Source organism: Stegostoma tigrinum, chromosome 27 (assembly GCF_030684315.1).
Source record: "Stegostoma tigrinum isolate sSteTig4 chromosome 27, sSteTig4.hap1, whole genome shotgun sequence".
Lineage (NCBI taxonomy): Eukaryota > Metazoa > Chordata > Chondrichthyes > Orectolobiformes > Stegostomatidae > Stegostoma > Stegostoma tigrinum.
Genome location: NC_081380.1, coordinates 41,987,564 through 42,010,802, shown reverse-complemented (window position 1 = coordinate 42,010,802; position 23,239 = coordinate 41,987,564). Strand labels below are relative to the sequence as shown.

Genomic DNA, 23,239 nt, shown 5'->3' with positions numbered 1-23,239 from the left:
TAGAAGGAAAAGGGCAGCAGAACACATAAAAGCCAACACCTATACACACATCACACAGCTTGGAAATATATTATCATTTCTTCAGCCACCAGATCAATCTAGAATTTCAGAACAGAACTGCACATATACAAAATGGGCTGCACTTGTTCAAGAAGCAAAGTCAAAGTCTAAAGTTGCCATATTCCTCTTGGGGGTACTTGGATTGGAACAGCCTAGACAGATATAGGCCAAATGCAGGCAGATGGGATGAGCAAAGCTTGTCTGCATAGACGAGTTGGGCCAAAGGGCATGTTTCCGTGCTTTAAGTCTCTATGACTACAAGCTGTTCCCTCATTAATGGCAGACATTGTGTTTGTTTCAAAAATATACTTCATTCATTAAAAAAATTACATACATACATAGTCACTGTAGCAGTTTGGTTCTGTACAGTCTTTGCATATGAAGAACAAACAGACATTGGAGTTTAACTTTCCCAATAATTCCAACAAACAAACCCAACACATTTCTTATTTATGCAAGGTGCTACTTACATCTAGTGGAGGCAGCAGGAGAGTCCAATAACAGAATGGACTCACGTTGTACTTTGGCTCAAAGACCGCAGATGGTGGTCTTTCTCCATTATGCCTTGGCTGCAGCTGCCCCAAATTTCAGGGTGTCCCTCAGCCACAGTCGTGGATCTTGCAATATGTAAGTTTCCCAACACTCACTACTGGTAGCTTGAGCTGAGGGATTTTTTTGAATTGCAAAAGTACACTTCATTTGTAAGCTGAAGCTGTCTAAGGACATCTAAGCAATCAAGAGGTTGACTTTAGAACAAGCCACTCAGACTGCATTCTCCTTTCAGCTCTCTGTAAAAGAGAGAGACAGAACACTCATCAACACCAAAGAGCAGATGCTAAGAGCAACACTCAATGCCTACTTCCTGTTCAGAAGAGAACACTATAAATCCTCCTCGTGGTTTGTGAGACCAAACACTCTAGAACTCATTTCTCTTGGGGGGGGGGGGGGGGGTGAAAACTATAAAAATGATCCGTAAGAGTAGAGTCTTAAAAGCACAATACCACAATTTGGTTTGGGAATACGAGAGGTACATATCAGAGTACATGTGCGTAATTCCTTTTCACTGTATTTTTGAACTATTTTCAAAAAGCCTTTTATTTATAAGTCTGTTACTTGTAGCTATATTTCTCAACAAGACGAAAACCAGAGTAGAAATGAACGCCAACGATATTCAATTTAAATTCCTAATCGGAATAATCGTCTGATCATGCAATCAAAACTGAAGAAATGAGTGGGGCGAAGGCTGCTGGTATTCACAGCCGAACAGTTGAAGCGATCCCTGCTGGAAGCCAGCAGACGTAACACTTGCCAGAAGATAACAGTCGCCGTATGTTCCTACTCGTCTCTCTCCATAACTACCACACCCGTTCGCCCTCAAATAACAGACGTGAACGATGTGACAAAGGACTTGTCGACTTAACTCTCATTCCTGCAACAGTATATCATGTCGAGGATAAGAAAAGTGTGGCGCAGGATGAACACAGCGGGCCAAGCAGCATCTAACGCGAGAGAGATCATGGGAACTGCAGATGCTGGAGAATCCAGGATAACAAAGTGTGGAGTTGGATGAACACAGCAGGCCAAGCAGCATCTCATGAGCACAAAAGCTGACGTTTCGGGCCTAGACCCTGTGGGGGCTGGATGAACACAGCAGGCCAAGCAGCATTTTAGGAGCTCAAAAGCTGACGTTTAACGTGAGTTTGATGTAAAATCCACATGTTAAAACCCTCAACGACATAATGATTTGTGAAATTAAGTGATTTCTGAATTGATTAATTCTGAATTCAACTCCAGAAGCAGGGTCACTGGACCCAAAAACGTTAACTCTGGCTTCTCTGCACAGATAATGCCACACCTGCTGAGTTTTCCCAGCAATTGCTGTTTGTTTTAGAACGGAATTGCTGCTTCCATCCTCATTATTGTTCGGCGAAGATATCAACATAAATCTTTCTCGAATTATGACCAATTTGTCATTAATTAAGAGTGAATAGTTACTTTCTTAAAATTGCCTTAATGACGTCTAAGAGCGTAGTCAAATATCTATAATCTTTTGCAACACAATGTGAGGCTTGGCATGTAATTCAGGAAATACAAAATACACCACTCAGAACAGGACTGATGTCTCGCCAGTACACATATGCACACATACTCTTGTTGCTTTAAATCAAAAATGTAACAAAATAGAACAGCAATTTTTCTAATGGATAAAAGCATGAATGACATTTACTGACGTATATATTTTTTTTCTCTATTCACATTGCTACCAGTCAAAGATACCACCTGTGGACAGAAAAGTAGTTGGAATGTGTTAGATCACAGAAACTGCGTGGACTGGAGGTTTTCCAGTTGTTTCCGCTTTCAGTTCAGATTTTAAGCGCTATGTGTTTGGATTTGTTATTTTACAAAATAGTTCTTTCCAATTTAATATACAGAGTAAAGGAAGCGAAATAGTTAAAAAAATAAAATTATCTGGATCTGAACATCGTATTGTTTTAACTAAAAAAATTAACACCCATTGCCGTGTCATTGCTTTTCCGCAATGCCGTGACTCGGATTCGAACCGAGGTTGCTGCGGCCACAACGCAGAGTACTAACCACTATACGATCACGGCGAGCTACATGGGCTTCGAAGGTTCACGTTTGAAAATTAGCCTGAAATGTAACAATATTGTCGGTTATATGCCAGGAAGACTGAGGTCTGTATCAGAGATAATGAAATGTGAGGCTGGATGAACACAGCAGGCCCAGCAGCATCTCAGGAACACAAAAGCTGACGTTTCGGGCCTAGACCAGGGAGGGGGATGGGGTGAGGGTTCTGGAATAAATAGGGAGAGAGGGGGAGGCGGACCGAAGATGGAGAGAAAAGAAGATAGGTGGAGAGGACAGTATAGGTGGGGAGGTAGGGAGGTCTGTGACTGCCATAGTGTAATGTTTAATGTTACTAAACAGACGCTTCTTTGACGTGTTTTGCGATATTTGGGGATATCTGCTCTCTATCTGCTTGGCTTTAGTTACTAATCACTCCTTATGTATACAGAGGAAAACGGAATCCTTGCTATTGAAATAGCAGTTTTGAGCAGCTAGGTGTGTTTTTAACAAATTGTCTCACAGTTTCTGAGCATCGCTGGCTAGGCAGTTTTATTCCCCATCGCTAGCTGATCATATAAAGGTGGTGCGCCACCTTCTTGAACCATCACAGTCCATGTGGTATGGGGATACCCAGTGTTTTTAGGATGGGAGCTCAAGCTCCAATTCATTTAGCATAAAGCAAAGGTAAAGGGCTGGTTGTATGGTGGCTTGGTGGTTGGCACTGCTGCCTCACAGGTTTGCTTCTAACCTTGGGTGGCTGTGTGGAGTTTGCATATTCTTCCCGTGGATGTATGGGTTTCCTCTGGGTGTTCCGGTTTCTTTCCAGAGTGAAAGATGTGCAAATTAGTTAGATTATGATAAATTGTCCATACTGTCCACAGATGTGCAGGCTAGGTGCATCAGCCATGGTAAAAGTGAGGTTATAGGGATAGGGTGGGATACTCTTCAGACGGCTGGTACAGATTTGATGGGCTGAACTGTCTCTATCTGCACTGTAGGAATTCTATGACCTATCATAAAGATGCCATTGTCCTAGCAGGCGAGTTAGAGAGTGGTGACTAATGGTGGTTTAACCTGTGAGTTGCCATGCTAAGGGTTAGGGTTATCGTTGGGTTGAGGAGAGTCCCTTCGTGGTACCTCGCCCAGTGCGGGAATTGAACCGCACTACTGGCATTATTCTGCATCATTATGCAGCTAACTCACCCCCATCGCCGCCGAAAGAAAGGTAACGTCACCAGGACTGTAACTGTGTTCTGGAAAAAGGACTATATCCAAACATTACTCTGCTTCCCACTCAATGCTAGTAGGCCAACTGTACATCACCAGTATTTGCCACTGTAATGGTAGTGGAGGTTGTAGTGAAGGTCTGTAAGGGGAAAGATTTAGAAAAGACCGGAGGGGTAACTTTTTTGCGCAAGGTTTTACGTGTACAGAATGAGCTGCCAGAGAAACTGATGGGTACACGAATAGGAAGGGTTTAGAAGGATATGGGGCAAATGCTAGCAAATGGGACTAGGTCAGATTGGGATGTCTGGTCGGTGCAGTTGAGTTGGACCAAACAGTCTGTTTCCGTGTGTATGATTCCAAGACTCTATATTCTCCTGACTCACTTAATACTCTCCTGAGAGGCAACAATAGCCAGCTACATCAGAATTTGATGAAGGGTCACTGGACTCAAAACATCAACTTTGCTTTTCTCTCTACAGATACTGTCCTGACGGCTTCTCTAGCATTTTTTGTTCTTCTATAACAGTAGCTCAACTTTGCTGGTATCATTAGTAATCACACATGAATAATAGCCAATGTAGGAGGCTTCTGAACAGCAGTGCACCAACCTTCGAATCAGTATCAACCACAATCTCAGGACAAGACAAGAGCACAGAATAAGATTGGTGCAAAGAAGAAAAATATTCAAGTCATAAAGTTTTACAGCATGAAAAGAGACCCTTTGGCCAAGTGCATCCACGCACATCACCAAGGAACTATCTACTTTTATTTTCTAACATCTATGTATGAATCACAAGTTAGGCGTGTGACAATCTGGATGAATGCAGCTCCAAAAACACTCAAGAAACTTGACACCATCCAAAATACTTGATTGGTACCACATCGACAAGCATCCACTCTCATTCCACCACCAATGCTCAGTAGCAGCAATGTGCACTATCTACAAGGTGCACAAAATTCATCAAGGATCCTGTGACAGCTTTTTCCAAACCCATGACCACTTCCGTCTTGAAGGACAGGGTGATGGAAACACCATCATTTCAAGTTCCCCTCCAAATTACTTGATATGCTGACTTGTCCTCTCAGCGTCGCTGGGCCAAAATCTTGGAATTCCTCCCTAACAGCACTGTGAGTCTATCTATAGCCTGCAGCATTTCAAAAAGACAATTCACTACCACCTTCTCAAAGGCAATTTGGGATGGGCAAAAAAGTGCTGGCCCAACCAGTGACACTCAGATACCATGAATGATTTTTTTAGGAAGACTTGTAGGTTACAGTGCTTCAAGTGCTTCAAGTTTTAAATGTTGAGATAGTTTCCATTTATACCACTCTTCCAGGCAGTGAGTTCCAGATACCCACCACCCTCTAGATGAAAAGGCTCTTCTTTAAAAAGTAAGTTTTAAAGCTTCTTTAAATTATTACTGTGATTAGCAATTGCAGAATACCACATTTTTCATATTGACCACAATATTTTAAAGGTTCGTACAAAGCACATTATGTTTGCTGTCATACACACCAAAGAAAGCAAGCAAATTCACAACTAAATCAACATTAAACAAAACCTTTCTACTTTTATACTCCATTCCCTATAAATGAAGGTTCAGCATTCCATTGCCTTCCTATTACTGCTGAACTTGAATTTTAGCTTTTTGTTATTCATGGACAAAGACTTCCAAATCCCTCTGTTTATAGCTTTCTGCAGTCTTTCCCCACGTAAATAACATTCAGCTCCTCTATTCTTCCTGTCAAAATACATAACCTCACGTTCCATTGTATATTCCGCCACTAATATTCCATCTGCCAAATTTTTACCTATTGTTTAACTTGTCTCTATCCCTCCTTGAGTCTCACCACTTGACTTTCCAAGTATTTTTGTGTCAGCCTTAAACTTGGGTTTAGTATATTCACTTTTCTCATCCAATTGTACATTGTAAATAATTGTAGCCACATCACTGATCCCTATGGTACTTCACTGGTTACAGGTTGCTATCCTGAGAATGTGCCCTGTCACAACTGTCTGTCTTCTACCAGTTAGCCAATCCCCTATCTGTTTTAATATACAACCTCCAATGCTACGCACTCCACATTTGATGTTACCTCCGTATGCATCCCTAGGAACACACAGTTCTGTAAGGTAAAGACAATCAGGATCAACCTCAACTAAAAGGTACATTCCTCAAGAAGGTAGACAACAGACTCTGAGAATTTTCTTCTCCAAAAATATACATTATTCATAAAATTTATAAAAATACGTTACATCATCTCAGAAGTGAGTCAAATACTCCAGTTGGTTGATTTAGCATATTGGCAACCGTCATTTCAAACACCACGTACACAACATCAAACCCCCTCTCAGCCTCAACCCTCTCTGTCATTTAAGTGAAGAGCTCAATCCAAGTTTAATAGGTGTTTTACACTGTGAAGTGGTTACATTTTTAAAAAATAATCATGTCACTGAAACAACAACTAGGTTCAGTTTCTGAATATAATCTAAATGCCATGAACATATATCACAGATTATCTCTGCAATGTTTTGACACAAATTTAAAATGAATATTCGCTTTGTTTTCACGACTATAAGTTAACATAGTTAATCAACTTGACAGTTTGATTTGGCTATCAATTAACATTATCCTCTATTCTTTTATGTGATGTTGTTGTTAATATACGCTTCAAGTGTTGATTAAAATTCAAGGTTTTCAAGCACCTTTCAACCAACATTGCTGCAGGATAACACACAGCGAAGCAATAGGCCATTCAACTCAGGATGCTGTTTAGACTTCACACTGACATTCTCCCACCTTTTTTCTGATGAAGGCTTTAGGCCTGAAACGTCAGCTTTCCTGCTCCTAAGATACTGCTTGGCCTGCTATGTTCATCCAGCTCCACACCTTGTTGTCTAACTTCTCCCACCTGTCTATTCATATGCCGTCATTAACATATCCTTCCATTCCTTTCTCACTGATGTGCTTATCTAGATTTGCCTAACATGTATCTATGTTATTCACCTCATCCACACCTTGTGGTGGTGAATTCCACATTCTAATGAATTCCAGCAAATACACTTCTTTTGAATTCCCTACTGGATTTATTAGTGACTAGCTCTTAGTCTAACTTGAAATGGAAACACATTCTCCATGTCTACCTTTACTATCATATTCATAACCTTGGGGAGCCCTATCAGGTCTATCAATTTTCTCTGTTCTAAAGAAAGAATTGCCAATTCAATTTTGAAGTGATCTTGAATATGGCTTCATGCACACCAAATTAACACAATTTCAATTTAATTGTGAGTTATTAAAATACAATATAACAATTAATTTAACTTTTGCTTGTAAAGAAACAGGTTATTCGCTGAATAACATGTAAAACCTATCACCATGTCATTCATATGCGCTATGCCATGTCAAGATTTGGACCATGTTCCTGAAGGCACTATGTAGAATACTAACTACTACATGATGTCGGCATGTTAAATGGACTCTGTTGAAGAGTTCCAAAATATTTTTTTTAAATACAACAAGAAAATCAATATAATGTTTACTGAGAATTAGTTTCTTGGAAAATGAACCAGAAAATTGTACTTAGTGATTGGTGATTGGTGACAATTTTTTAAATCCTTTCATGGGACACAGGTATCAATGGCAATATAGGGATCTGTCACCCATTCCTAATAGCCCTTGAACTGAGTGATTTGGTAGGCCATTTCTGAGGTCAGCTACGAGTCAACCACATTGTTATAGGTTAAACCGGCTAAGGGTGGCAGATTTCCTTCCTTAAAGGATAATACTGAACATTATCACTTTTGTGGATTAGTGACATAATCACTGTAATTTCTGAATAAAAACTGAAGGCTATCTCACAAGAAACGTTAACATGATTAAATAGCAACAATTATATCCTCCCATTAGCTCCCTTTATCCAGCCAATTTTGAGACATAGTCTACAAGATCATCCCAGAATGAACTGTAATTTTTCTGTTGATTTAACTGATTGCAGCCAGGGTGAGTCAGCTTTTTAAAACTGATCTAAACATCTTTGAAATAATGAGTAATAACCTTTAGCTGTCTACTTCTCACAAAGTAACTATATGAATGAATTAAAATTATGGCACCCTTTGTAATTTGAATTGCATATGATATCATCTCCACTCCCTTAAAACTGAAAAGAAATGGAAAATAAAGTTCTCTAATACCGTCCCCATTAAACCCTCCTGGGGCAGGGGCAACAAGGGGGTGACATACAGAATAAAACTCTCCAGACTCCTTTATTTAAATAGGGAGTCAAAAATAATAAGTGAAACAGCCCTTGGTGGGACACCATATTAATAACAATCACAACTTAACAATCGAAGGAAACTTATAGAATGAAACAGAAATTTACTAAATTAAAACAACATTGTGGTGATGGTGCATTCAAGGCATTCCAACAGTCTCTACAGGCCTCTAATGTGCCAGTGAGCACTATCTCTCCAGGGGTAAACACAACCGTGTGATAGGGGCAGACAGTCAGGAATGACGAGCCCTCCATGGCCTACTACTTGAACCTGTTGATGAGCACCTTGGCCAGGCCCAGAAGCAGACGTGTGAGCCAACCTTTTGACTGGTCCATCCCTCCCCACATTGGGTGCCAACAGATCAGGCGCATGGAACTGAAGTGCAACCAAAATTTAAGGAGCACTCCCTTCAAACATCTCAAAAGGAGCTGCAAACAGAAATATTCTACATATAAATGACACTGTCTCCATCAGGCCACAAAAATTACATGTTGCCTAGCACCCAGTGAATATGTTCAATCTACAATTGCACGAGACTGCCTCATGCAGCACTCTCCACCCCAAATCCCCAATAGGAAAGGGGAGGACACCTTTGTAGAGGGCACTCCACTGGGGATCTGTGATGAGACATGGCTAAATATGATTTACTTAACTGTTTTATTTCACAGGGACTGACTTTAAAGAATTTCTGGCAAAATCAAATTTTTTGATTCAAAAACTGCAGAACCTACCTCACGAACAAGAAAAATAATGAAAAATGCGCTTCATCATATTCCAATTCCCGGAAGAAAGAATCAGCTCGAAAATACAGTGGAGAACCAGTTGGATACAAAATATTGGAAGGGGAAGTGAAAAAACAGAGAGGCAAAGTGGGATAATGAAAAAAGCTAGCAGCTGACATGAAGGAAAATCCCAGTCTTCTATAGGCTGATGAGTAGCAAAATTGTGGTATATGTAGAAGGACTAATTAGGGATGAAATGGGAAATTTACACATGGAGGTGGGGGATTTGCTGAGGTATTAAAAAAAATTCCATCTGCTTTTGTCATGAAGCAGATGTTGCATGGACCACAGTGGTACAAAAGAAAACAGTCACCAGAAAGATTCAACTGCTAATAAAGAGGTACTGAATAAGGTGTTAGCGCTTAGATTTGACAAAACAACAGGACAGATGAGAAGCGTCCAAAGATATTGAAAGATGTGAAAGTAGAAATTGCAGAGACATTGACTGTAATATTTCAGTCTTCCTCAGATGCATGGACCTTTGAGTACAGGAGTTGAGATGTCATGTTGAAGTTGACAGGACGTGGATGAAGCAAGCGTGTGCAATTCTGGTTGCCCTGCTATAGTTAAGGATATTATTAAATTGGAGAGGGTTCAGGAAAGATTTATCAGGATGTTAACGGGAATGGAGGGTTTGAGTTATAAAAATAGACTGGATAGGCTGAGACTCTTTTCACTGGAGTGTATGAGGTTGAGGGGTGACTTTACAGAGATTTGTAAAATCTGTGGGGCATTTATAAGCTGAACAGCAAGGGTCCTTTTTCAATGGTAGGGGAGTTCAAAACTAGGGGGCATATTTTAAGATCAGAGGAAAAGTTTTAAAAATGACATGAGGGGCAATTTTTAACACTGAGAGTGGTTCATGTGCAGAATGAACTACCAATGGGAGTAGTGGATACAGTTTCTGTTACAACTTTTAAAAGACATTTAGACAGGTACATGAATAGGAGAGATTTGGAGGGAGATGGGCCAAACACAGGCAAGTAGAACTAGTTTAGTTGGGAACATGGTCAGCATGAACTAGGTGGATTGCAGGGTCTGTTTCCATGCTGTATTACTGTATGGAGTGGTGCCAGAAGAGAATTGTAAATTGACACCCTTTTTCAAAAAAGTTATAAGAGTAAGCTCAGCGATTACAGATCAGTTAGTTCATCTTTAGTAATGGGGAAATTTCTATAAACAGTCATTAACATAGAATTAATAATCACATGAACACATGTAGTTTAATTAAGGAGAGCCAACATGGTTTTCCCAAGAGAAAGTAATGTTTACCTAACTTGTAAGAGTTCTTTGAAAAGATAATAAAGAGGTTTGATGACAGTAATTCTGTTGATATGGTGCACATCGACTTCAAAAAGGCATTCAATACAAATCTGTAAGAAAATTTAGAGTTCTTGGAATAAAGGGGACAGTAGGAACATGGATACAAAAATGGCTGAGTAATAGAAAACTAACAGTAATAGTTAATGGATATTTTTCAGGCTGGAGGAAGATCTGAAATTACCCAGGGGTCAGTATTGGGACACTTGCTTTTCCAGATTTCCATTAATCACCTAGATCTTGATGTACAGGACACAACTTCAAAGTTTGTAGACAAAACAAAATTTGTAAGTTTTGTAAGCCATAAGGAAAACAGTATACAATGTCAAAAGGATTTTGACAAGTTGGTGGAATGGGTCTTTAAGTGACAGATTAAATTCACTTCAGATAAGTGTGGGATAATACAATACGGTGGAAATAATATGGAGTGACATCATAAGAGGTATTACACTAAATGATGTGCAAGAGAAGAGTAGGTATGCATTGGTTATTAAAAGTAGCAAGAGAGGTGAAGTTAATAAAGCATTCAGTATCCTCAACGTTATTAAAAGGGGCGTGGAGTACAAGAGGAGGGGGTTACATTGAAACTTTACAAGGCACTTTTTAGGCCTCAGGTGGGGTAATGTGTACAGTTTTGGGCATCACATTCAGGAAGTATATGAGCACAGGGGAGAGAGGGCAGAACAGTTTATAAATTTGACAGTTTATATGAATGATTCCCAGAATAAGAAACTCCTGTTATAAGGATAAATTGGAGAAGTTAGGACTGTTTTCCTTTAAGAGAAGGACAAGAGGAAATTTGATTACATTTTCAAACCATGAGAGTTCTGGACAGAGCAGGCAGAGAGAAACTGCTCCTGCTCGTAAAAATATCATGAATGAAAGGCCGCAAATTTAAAGTGATTCGCAGAAGAATCACTTTTAAAGCATCTTTAAGCAGAAACATTTTTTCACACAATATGCAGGTGGGGTCTTGAATGCACTGTCTGGATGGGCTACAGAGGCAGGATGAATCAAGGCACTCTAGATGATTATTTGACAAGATATAACTTGCATTATTAAGGGGAACAGGGCAGGAGATTGGCATTAAATCATGAAAATAATTCAGAAAATGAATGCAGACAGGATAAGCTGAGAAACCTCCTAATGCACTGTAACAGTTCAGTGTTCCTGTGACTGTTCACTCAACTTTGTTCCATCAGACCTATGACTCTTCCTGGCTCTGGCTGTGAAACAAACACGAATCTGTTTAACAGCCTATGCTTCCGTCCCAGTCCTAAGTAGATGACTGGCCTTATGTTGTTCTTTTTATCACTCTTTCCATTGCCAACAACTTGCATTTATACGGCAGCCTAATAAATATTAAAACATTCCAACGCACATCACAGGATCATAAGCAAGTAAAGTTTGATACTGAGTCAAATGAAAACATTAGGACATGCCACCACACACTTGGCCAAACAGGTAAATTTTAAGGATTGCCTTAAAGAAGGTAAGTAATAAAGGAAAGAATTTTGAGATCAGAGCCAAGGCAGTTCTAGATGTGGTCCTGTGTGAGCCAACTGGCAGAGGTAATCACCAACATCTTCAATCCCTCCTTCCTACAAGCTGAAGTTCCCACCTGGTTCAAGAAGACCACCATCACCCCTGTACCCAAGAAAACACATGCAATGAGCCTTAATGATTACCACCCAGTAGCTCTGACTTCAATAGTCATGAAGTGTTTCGAGAGGTTGGTCAACCCCAGTTTCCCATCCTGCCTTGATCCCCTACAGTTTGCCTACCGACATAACAGATCCACACAGAGGATGCAATATCCCTAACACTGCACTCATGCTTGGACCATCTGGACAACAAAGGCACCTACATCAGACTCCTGCTTATTGACTACAACTCTGCTTTCAACATTATTATCCACTCCAGGCTGATGTCAAAACTGTATGACCTTGGCCTCGGCTCCGCCTTCTACAAATGGATCCTCAGCTTTCTGACCCACAGGCTACAATCAGTGAGGAGAGATAACTGCATCTCCTCCACAATAACACTCAAAACTGGAGTTCCCCCAAGGATGCATCCTCAGCCCTCTACTATACGCTCTGTATACCTACATCTGTGTTGCCAAATTCCAAATGAACGTCATCACAAGTTTGCTGATAACACCACCGTACTGGGACGGATATCTAACAATGAGACGTCAAAATGCAGAAGGGAGGGAGAGGGCTTGGTGACGAGGTGCAATGAAAACAATCTGTCTCTCAACATTGGCAAAACTAAAGAATTGATCGCCGACTTCAGAAAGATGGGAGGAGAATATGCTCCCGTCTACATCAACAGAACTGAGGTTGAGAGAGTGAAGAACATCAAGCTCCTAGGAGTGATGATAACCGACGGCCTGTCCTGGACTTCCCATGTAAATGTGACAGTCAAGAAGGCACAACAATGCCTCTTCTTCCTCAGGCAGTTCAGTAAATTTGGCATGTCCATAAGGTCCCTCACCAACTTCTACAGATGCGCCATTTAAATCATACCGTCCAGGTATGTAAAAGCCTGGTATGGCAACTGCTTTGCTCAGGAATGTACAAAACTACAGAAGGTGGTATGCACAGCACAGGCCTTCACAGAACCCAACTTTCCATCTATGGAGTCTGTTTACACAGCCCACTGCCGTTGAAAGGCGGCCAGCATCATGAAAGACCCATCGCACCCTGGTAATGGCCTCCTACAACCTTTTCCATCAGGCAGAAGATAAAGAAGCTTGAACACACACATAAGCAGGTTCAGGAATTGTTTCTTTCCGGCCGTTATCAGACTGTGGAATGGACTCAAGCCTCAAATAACGCAACCTGTATGCCTCTAAGTCTGAGAGAACAAGGTGTAGAGATGAATGAACACAGCAGGCCAAGCAACATCAGAGGAGCAGGAAAGCTGACGTTTCGGGCCTATACCCTTCTTCATAAAAGTGCCTCTAAGTCTTTTAGATCTGTACATCCTTTGCTTGCTGCGATCTGCCTGTATCACTTGTAAACAAAGCTTTTCATTGTATTTCAGTACACGTGATAATAAAATCAAAATCAAAAATCAAATACGGGTACAAATGGCACAGTGTTTAAAATTGGGAATCAAAAGGCCAGAACTGGAACAGCACAATTACTTCATTGATAACCGCTTTGCAGAACACCTCCACTCAGTCCGCAACAAACAACTGCACCTCCCAGTCGCAAACCATTTCCACTCCCCCTCCCATTCTTTAGATGACATGTCCATCATGGGCCTCCTGCAGTGCCACAACGATGCCAGCCGAAGGTTGCAGGAACAGCAACTTATATTCCGCCTGGGAACCCTGCAGCCTAATGGTATCAATGTGGACTTCACCAGTTTCAAAATCTCCCCTTCCCCCACCGCATCCCTAAACCAGCCCAGTTCGTCCCCTCCCCCCACTGCACCACACAACCAGCCCAGCTCTTCCCCTCCACCCACTGCATCCCAAAACCAGTCCAACCTGTCTCTGCCTCCCTAACCGGTTCTTCCTCTCACCCATCCCTTCCTCCCACCCCAAGCCGCACCCCCATCTACCTACTAACCTCATCCCACCTCCTTGACCTGTCCGTCTTCCCTGGGCTGACCTATCCCCTCCCTACCTCCCCACCTATACTCTCTCCACCTATCTTCTTTTCTCTCCATCTTCGGTCCGCCTCCCCCTCTCTACCTATTTATTCCAGAACCTTCACCCCATTCCCCTCTCTGATGAAGGGTCTAGGCCCGAAACGTCAGCTTTTGTGCTCCTGAGATGCTGCTTGGCCTGCTGTGTTCATCCAGCCTCACATTTTATTATCTACAATTACTTCATTGCAAGTTGCAGGAGGTATCAGAGATAGGGAGGGACAAGGCCAGCAAAGAGTTCAATAAAATGATAAGAAGCATTGCTTGACCAGGAGCTAATATAGATCAATGAACACGGGTGAATAAAACTTGATGCTTGTTAGGATACAAGTTCAAGGTGATGTCAGTGGAAGATGGAAAGCTAGTCTGAAGAGCACTGAGAAACCAATAAGAAGGCAGTACATCTGAGAACATTATTGACTAATATCTGTGGTGAGGAAATTGTTAGTGTTGAAAATCCAGGATAGGGTAACTGAACATCTTGGAAATTTTCAGTTCATCAAAGAAAGCTAGCATGGATTCAGGACAGGTGGGGCATGGCTGATAATTCTCACTGAATGTTTTAAAGAGGTGACTAAGGTATAGACAGGGGTATGTCTATGGATGTCATTTATATGGGTTTCCAGAAGGATTCTGATAAAGTCCCACGTAAGAGCCTGTTAACTAAGGTAGAAGCTCACTGACATAGTTTGGAAATAGATGGAGTGACAGGCAACAGAAAGTAGGGGTAATGGATAGATGATAGATATTCAAATTGGCAATATGTGGGCCGGTGGTCCCGTAAGGATCAGATCTAGGGTCTCAATTATTCGTATTCTTTATTAACAACTTGGATAATGGCACAGAAAGTCATATATCAAAAACTCCTGATGACACAAAGTCAGGTGACATTGTCAACAGTGTAGATGATAGCATAAGATTACAAAGGGATATTGGTAGACTAAGTGAATGAGCAAACCTGAGGCAGATAGAGTTCAATGCAAGCAAGTATGAGGTTATCCTTTGGTTTTAAAAATAATACAGATCAGGGTAACTTTCTAGATGGTATGAAGTTATCTACATTGGATGTCTAAAAAGATTTGGGAGATCAGGTGTACAGATCTTTAAAATGTCAGAAACAGGTGCATAAAATAATAAAGAAAGCTAATGGAATGCTAGCCTTTATATCTCGAAGACTGGAGTTCAAGGATGCAGAAGTTATGCTGCAGCTAGACAAATATCTGGTTAGACCCTACTTGGAGTACTGTCAGCGCATCTGGGCACCACAACTTAGGAGGGATATATTTACGTGCAAGGAGTACAACATAGGTTTACAAGAATGATACCTGAATTTCAGGGGTTACATTATTAGGAGAGATATGCAAATTAGGCCTGTTTCCTCTAGAATTTACATGATTAAACGATGATCTGATTGAAGTCTTCAAGATATTAACAGGAAAAGACTGCATATTCCACTTAATGACCAGACCAGATCTGTTATGCACTCCACTGTCTGATCCATTAAAAACTTAACTCCTTATTTTCAGTACAAATTTAGGTGGGCAACATCCAACTAGTGAGGTGCCACAGGGATCAGTGCTAACGTCACAATTACTTACAATATGTAATAATATTTTGGATGAGGAAAGTGAATATGCTAAACCCATATTATGTGGATGACACAAAAATAGACGTAAGGACAAGTGGTGAGGATGACACAAAGAGTGTGAAGAGGGATATGGAAATTTTAAATGAATGGGTAAAAAAGAGCAGATGGAATATCATGTGGGAAATGTGAGGCTATACATTTTGGCAAGCAAAATAGAAGCCCTGAATGTTATTTAAATGAAAAAGACTGCAGAAAGCTACAGAAGACAGGGATTTGGGAGTCCTCATCCATGAATCAATAAGAATCATCCAACTTCAGAAGGTAATAGGGAAAGTACTTGGAATGTTGGCCTTAATTCCAAAAGGAATAGAACATAAAAGTAGGGAGGTTCTGCTAAAACTTTACAAGGCAAATTAGATCACAGCTTGATTACTGTGAACAGTTTTGGATCCCTTATCATGGGAAAGATATTCAGGCAATGGTAGCAGTCCAAAACAGGGCCTGACTGGGCTGACACAATGTATGGACGGGCTGTTATTTTTAAGAGATGGTTGAGTAATTTGGGCCTGCATTAATTGGACTATAGAGGAATGAGAGGTGATCTTACTGAAAATTATAAGATACTGAGAGGATCTGGCAGGATGCAGAAAGGTTCTTTCCCTTTATGGACCAGGCTGAGACCAGAAAGCATAATCTCAGATTGAGGGGATGTACATTTAATAAAGAGTTGAAGAACTTCTTCTCTCGGTTCGCAGTAAACAACTGCACCTCCCGGTCGCAAAGCATTTCAACTCCCCCTCCCATTCCTTAGACGACATGTCCATCCTGGGCCTCCTGCAGTGCCACAATGATGCCACCCACAGGTTGCAGGAACAGCAACTCATATTCCACTTGGGAACCCTGCAGCCCAATGGTATCAATGTGGATTTCACCAGCTTCAAAATCTCCCCACCCCCACTGCATCCCGAAACCAAACCAGCTCATCCCTGCCTGCCTAACCTGTTCTTCCTCTCACCTATCCCCTCCTCCCACCTCAAGCCACACCTCCATTTCCTATCTACTAACCTCATCCCGCCTTCTTGACCTGTCCGTCCTTCCAGACTGACCTGTCCCCTCCCTACCTCCCCACCAATACTCTCCTTTCCACCTATCTTCTCCTCTATCCATCTTCAGTCCACCTCCACCCCTCCCTATTTATTTCAGAATCCTCTCCTCATCCCTCTTTTCTGATGAAAGGTCTAGGCCCAAAACGTCAGCTTTTGTGCACCTAAGATGCTGCTTGGCCTGCTTTGTTCATCCAGCCCCACACTTTGTTATCAAGAACTTCTTCTCTCACAGGATAATGAATCTGTGGAATTATTTACTGCAGAGGACTGTTGAGGCTGTGTTGTTAAGTATATTTGAGGTTGAGATAGACAGATTTCTAATCAGTAAGAGAATCAAGGGTTATTGGGAAGGGCAGTAAAGTGGAGTTGAGGGTTATCAGATAAGCCATGATCTCATTGAATGGCAAAGCAGATTTATTAGGCTGAATGGCCTCCAACTGCTTCTATGTCTTCTAGCCTTATTTAAATATACTCACATTTCTTTGGTTTTAGACACAATTAAGGTAATCATTTTCATTTTAAATAAACTTGTTGGATATGTTTTATTTCAAGAATATACTTTATTCATAAAATATCTTTATGTACATACACAGCCCCCAAAGTAGTTTGTTTCTTCATATGCTACTGTACAGAACCAAACAAACATCAGCGTTTGATTCCATTCAGCAAACGAACCAAAGGCACGTTTTACTTGCTCAAGACTACAGTTACATGCATTTGAGGCATCAGGAGGGTCTAATAACTGAATGGACCCCAACATACCTTCAAGGGGGAAGACCTCAAACAGTCTTTCCCCACTGCGCTTTGGCTGCAGCTGTCCCTCAGCTAGTAGCCCTGGACCTTGGAACGTGCCAGTCTGCAACACTTGGTCGAAGTTACCCCCTTGTTCTGGAAGGCCAGCAAGTTTTGGTACACCAAAGAGTCTTTCACTGAACTGATGGTCCTCCAGGTGCAGCTGATGTTTTCTTGCATCCCATGATGGAATACATCCCAGGGTACAAAAAGAGATGGTGGGGAAATAGCAAATGCACTTGTGGTAATTTACCAAAATTCACTGGGCTATGGGGCAGTTCTGGCAGATTGGAAAACAGCAAATATGACACCATTATTTAAAAAAGGAGGCAGACAATAAACCCATTAGCTTTACATATGAAGTGAAGAAAATGCTTGCAACTATCATCAAGGAAGAAATAGTGAGACATCTGGATAGAAACTGTCTCATCAGGTAGACACAGCATGGGTCCATGAAAGGCATTTACCGGAATTCTTTGAAGACATTATAAGTGCAGTGGACAATGGAGAACCGGTGGATGTGGTGTATTTGGATTTCCAGAAGGCATCTGACAAGGTGCTACACAAAAAACTGCTGCATAAGATAAAAGGGCACAACGTAACAGTAATGTATTAGCATGGATAGAGGATTGGTTAACTAACAGAAAGCAAAGAGAGGATAAATGGGTGTTTTTTTTGGTAGGCAATCAGTGGCTAGTGTTGTGTTTCTGGGATCAGTGTTGGAACTGCAACTGTTTGCAATTTACATAGATGATGTGGAACTGGGGACCAAGTGTAGTGTGTCAAAGCTCGCAGATGACATTAAGATGAGTGGTGAAAAATTGCCGCATACTGCTGAGCAGAGAGACCTGACTGTCCTTGTGCATGAATCACAAGCAGTTGGTTTGCAGGTGCAGCACGTAATTGAGAAGGCAAATGGAATACTGTCTTACATTATGGCCTCCTCCTGCTCCCATTTGTGATGTTCTTTATTTGTATTTCGTGTGAGAAAGGCTTTAAACTTTGAAGATTTCCGTTGCCATTTATCCTGCTAACACTGATAATCAATGCTGACATTAATAAAGACTACTAAAGTACCAGGTACAACCTTGCACAAATGCACAAAGAAGTAGAATGAATATATGTACTTGTGAGTAGATATCTTTTATGAATAAAATATATTTTTGAAAATAAAAAAATCTGCATTGTGAAACCAGCTTGTGGATATTTCGAATTAATTAAAACGACATATGTAATAAATGCTGGGATTAAACAGCTTGTTCAATACTTGACTAACTTGTTTAAAGAATAAAAAACATGAACCCATTGCCGTGTCATTGCTTTTCCGCAATGCCGTGACTCGGATTCGAACCGAGGTTGCTGCGGCCACAACGCAGAGTACTAACCACTATACGATCACGGCGTGCTACATGGGCTGACGCACTACACACTGAAAATCATCCTCACATAGAACAAACTACAAGTTTCACAATATATTATCACGAAATGGTAATCAGTATTTTTTTAAATCGAAGCCCTATTACTGTCGCACATAGTTTGAGATGTCCATTTCCCGACCTAGAATTTGTTGCCATTTCGCAGGAAGCGTTATTCCAAAACGCAGAAAGGCGGGATAAACTAAGCAGCTGTGTAGGTTACATTTGAATAGCGTGCATTATATTACATACTGCAATCCCGCAATCGCAGCAAAAGTCACTCAAATTCGATATTGCTAATCTCACTACTGAGATGAGCATCTTCGTCTCAAATGTGTAAAATTATCATTACACCAAAACAAAATCAAGCCAATTTACGAGATTTAAACATACGTACTAGTTTTGGATTTTCAACCGAATAAAATTACATTTCATAAATTACATTAGTCGCACCGAAAGTTACTGAATGCTTAAACTACCACTCCAATCTCGTTTCACAAACTCTCTATTTTACAATGCAATTCCTCCTTACGCTCTGCAGTTGCATACATTGTGGACCATTTAAGGGGAAGGAGATGTTTTTAAACATTTTTTGCTCTTTCTTCTCCAGCTATCTGAGGTATCACTCTGCGTTTGTAATTTAGATCGCAGTATAGCGAATTTCCCATGGTGCTATCGCGGTTTTACATTCGATAGCAGAGTCTATTTCTCTTGGTACATTGTAGAGTCCCGCAGCACAGGACAGGCTTTCTTCTTTTGCCTATCCACAACAAATAAGCCACGCATTAAGCGATGCTGCTAAATTGTGCAATTGGTGAGAAAAGGTTCGCTCTGTATATAAACATGCCTACTTTGTTATAATTTGGCAACTCTAGCGTCCAAAGTAACAGCCGGCGTCATATGATCAATACGATTCATTGAACACATTGCGTACAACTTCCAACTGAATTTCAAGCCTTTGTTTATGGTACTGACCTGGAGTCTAATTTGGGACCCTGATGCCTGTAGTGTTATCTTCACTAAAATATGGATAAAAACAACTTTCTGTACACTTCTGAAGCTGCAGGTTATACGTATTTTATAGAAACACGTACCAAACTGAACCATATTACTTAGTTCATGGTATTGTAACAATCAAGTGAGCATCTGAATCCAAGTTAAAACAGCTAAATAAATTATGCCAAATTTGAGAAATAGCTCAATTATAACTGCTATTTCCCTTCTAATTCTCTGAATGGAAGCAATGAACTAGTAGAGTTGATAAGAGAAAGCCAGTGGATCTCTTCTACTTGGACTTTCAGAAGGTGTTTGACAAGGTCCCACCTAGGAGACTAGCATATAAAATTAAAGTGCATAGGATTGGATGTGGTGTACTAACATGGATGGAGAACTGGTTGGCAGACAGGGAACAAATTGTTATTTTTCATGTGGCATCCAGTGACTACTGGATTCAGTGCTTGGTCCCCAACTATTCACAATATTTTTTGATCATTCAGTTTAGGGTACTTAAAGGTATTATCTCCTAGTTTATAGATGGCACAAACCTTGATGAATTGTGAGGAGGTTGCAGATACTTCACTGTGATTTGAATAAATTGAGTGAGTGGCAATAGTATGATATGGAAAATGTGAGGTATCCACTTTGGTAGCAAAACCAGGAAGGCAGACTATTGGGCAGACTGACAGACTGAATGGCGAGTGATTGGGAAAGGAGCAGGTTCAATGAAACCTGGGTGTCCTTGTACACCAGTCACTGGAAATAAAGAAGCAAGTACAACAGGCAGTTAAGAAAACAAATGGCATAAAAACTCAAAGAACTGCGGATGCTGTAAATTAGGAAGACAAATGGTATGTTGGCCTTCTTAGCAAGAGAATTCAAATGCAGAAACACAGATGTATTTATGCAATTGTACAGACCCTCAGTGAGGCCACATCTGGAGTATCATGCGGAGTTTTTGTCTCCGTATCTGCGAAGAACATTTTGGATATGGAGGCGGTGCAACAAAGGTTTACCAGATTGATTTCTGGGATCACAGGACCTAAAATATGAATAGAAGCTGGATTTTTCATGAACAAATGAACTATTTTCACTGTAGTTTTGATGAATGAGGCATAGAAACCTATAAAATTCTGAAAGAACTAGACAGGGCAATCACCAGGGAGTCCAGAACCAGAGGTTATTGTCTAAGGATATGGAATACACCATTTAGGACTGACATGAGGAAAAATGCTTTCATTCAGAGAGTGGTAAGCCTGGAATTCTTTGCCACAGAAAGCAGTTGGGGTCAAAACACTGAATGTTTTCAAGGAGGATTTTGATATAATTGTGAGGGCTAAAGGGGTCAAAGAATATGGAGAGAAAGCGAGAACAAAGTATTGGCTTAGATGATTAGCCACAATCATACTGAATGATGGAGCAGGCTCAAATGTCCTTTCCCTGCTTCTATTTTATATATTTCTATGTTGTACATCAGCAATATAATTGCAGTATATTTGATACAGGTAGAGTTTGTTTCACTGCCGTTTTGCTCAGTACTGGTTCAATGGGTATAGCTGTTTAAACATTTAATACAATAAAAGTGATAATAAACTAGCTATCCACAGACAATTCATTCTGAGAAAGGCTGACAATTAATGTCAGTTACTCCACCAGTAAATCAACAAAGTAGCATTGAGAACAAGCCACACTGAGATTCCAGAAGTCTGTGTCTATGACTGATCTGTGAACTGAACTGGCTTAAAAGAGGTAATCGTCTAATTTATAATTCATCCAGATGCATTTTATTGTTGACTGCAGGCAAGATAAGGTCCTAAAGTAAATGAACACATTCTAGTCACCAACTGTTCAGGTTGCAAGACAATGGGATGATTTGTCGATCTAATTACTCCACGGTCAAAGCCTACTAATACTCACTATCAAGCGGAGGCTTGGGGACCGCTTTGCAGAACACCTCCGCTCAGTTCGCAACAAACAACTGCACCTCCCAGTCGCAAACCATTTCCACTCCCCCTCCCATTCTCTTGATGACATGTCCATCATGGGCCTCCTGCACTGCCACAATGATGCCACCCGAAGGTTGCAGGAACAGCAACTCATATTCCGCCTGGGAACCCTGCAGCCATATGGTATCAATGTGGACTTCACCAGTTTCAAAATCTCCCCTTCCCCCACTGCATCCCTCAACCAGCCCAGTTCATCCCCTCCCCCCACTGCACCACACAACCAGCCCAGCTCTTCCCCCCCACCCACTGCATCCCAAAACCAGTCCAACCTGTCTCTGCCTCCCTAACCGGTTCTTCCTCTCACCCATCCCTTCCTCCCACCCCAAGCCGCACCCCCAGCTACCTACTAACCTCATCCCACCTCCTTGACCTGTCCGTCTTCCCTGGACTGACCTATCCCCTCCCTACCTCCCCACCTACACCCTCTCCACCTATCTTCTTTACTCTCCATCTTCGGTCCGCCTCCCCCTCTCTCCCTATTTATTCCAGTTCCCTCCCCCCATCCCCCTCTCTGATGAAGGGTCTAGGCCCGAAACGTCAGCTTTTGTGCTCCTGAGATGCTGCTTGGCCTGCTGTGTTCATCCAGCCTCACATTTTATTATCTTGGAATCTCCAGCATCTGCAGTTCCCATTATCTCTCATTACAGCCACTAGTTTTCCTTTTTTCAACATTCCTCTGAAAGTGAATAATTCTGTGCCCTCATCTTTCCTTATCCATCTAACCTGTTCCTACAATACAGCCATCACCCAGCTTGACGGAATTCAATGTTCATTTGAATAAAGCCTTTTACCTATTGGTCACCTTGTTCCCATCATTGGCAGATGTACTTTCAGCCCCATGTTTTTTCTCTACAGACCGCTGCCTTTTCAGCCTAAAGCACATGTTCAGGGCTTTAACATCAATTGTATTTTCCATATTGTACCCACCTCATTCAGAACCAACCAAGATTAAAGCAACAATTCTTCAGGTCTGTATAGTTTCAGATCAAACTATTGTGAAGCTGTATAGTTTAAAATATTGCAAATGACTGATAACAGGCAAAATTAATCAGTGTTGGTTCTTTATCATCTTTATTTGAGGCAAACCACACTCCGTAGCCAAATAAAGATTTTGGGAAAGAAGTGGGAATGTGATTTCAGACCAGATTGTCCAATTGGAGAACAACAATAGCGCAAACTCAATGGGCAAAACTGCCTTTTTTCGCAATGCAAAATTTTATGATTCTATGATCACTGATTTGTACACAAATTATTGTGCTCTGTTAGGTGTGGGGATATACAAAGACTTTAACAGTGATAGCATAATATTAAATCCATGTCTTTTTAACAAAAAAGTCCAAACCTCTTCTTAATATTGAATCATCAAATACAAGATTCCCACCTTTCTTAAGGACTTTTTTCACTTTGGTGTGATTGCCCTCT

General features: G+C 41.0%; 1 long non-coding RNA gene, 2 other non-coding genes and 1 pseudogene across 3 annotated transcripts; 1 reads left to right on the top strand and 3 right to left on the bottom strand.

Moving 5' to 3' along the window:
* Positions 1-817: 817 nt before the first annotated feature.
* Positions 818-1,048, bottom strand: LOC125464796 (small nucleolar RNA U3; annotated as a pseudogene).
* Positions 1,049-2,600: 1,552 nt separating this feature from the next.
* trnah-gug (transfer RNA histidin (anticodon GUG)) lies at positions 2,601-2,672 on the bottom strand. The gene has a single exon. It is a non-coding gene; the product is annotated as a tRNA-His (tRNA).
* Positions 2,623-11,324, top strand: LOC132211016 (uncharacterized). Its single transcript, XR_009447298.1, has 3 exons — positions 2,623-2,756; positions 4,356-5,268; positions 8,821-11,324. It is a non-coding gene; the product is annotated as an uncharacterized LOC132211016 (long non-coding RNA).
* Positions 11,325-18,730: 7,406 nt separating this feature from the next.
* On the bottom strand, positions 18,731-18,802 carry trnah-gug (transfer RNA histidin (anticodon GUG)). Its single transcript has one exon. It is a non-coding gene; the product is annotated as a tRNA-His (tRNA).
* Positions 18,803-23,239: the final 4,437 nt, after the last annotated feature.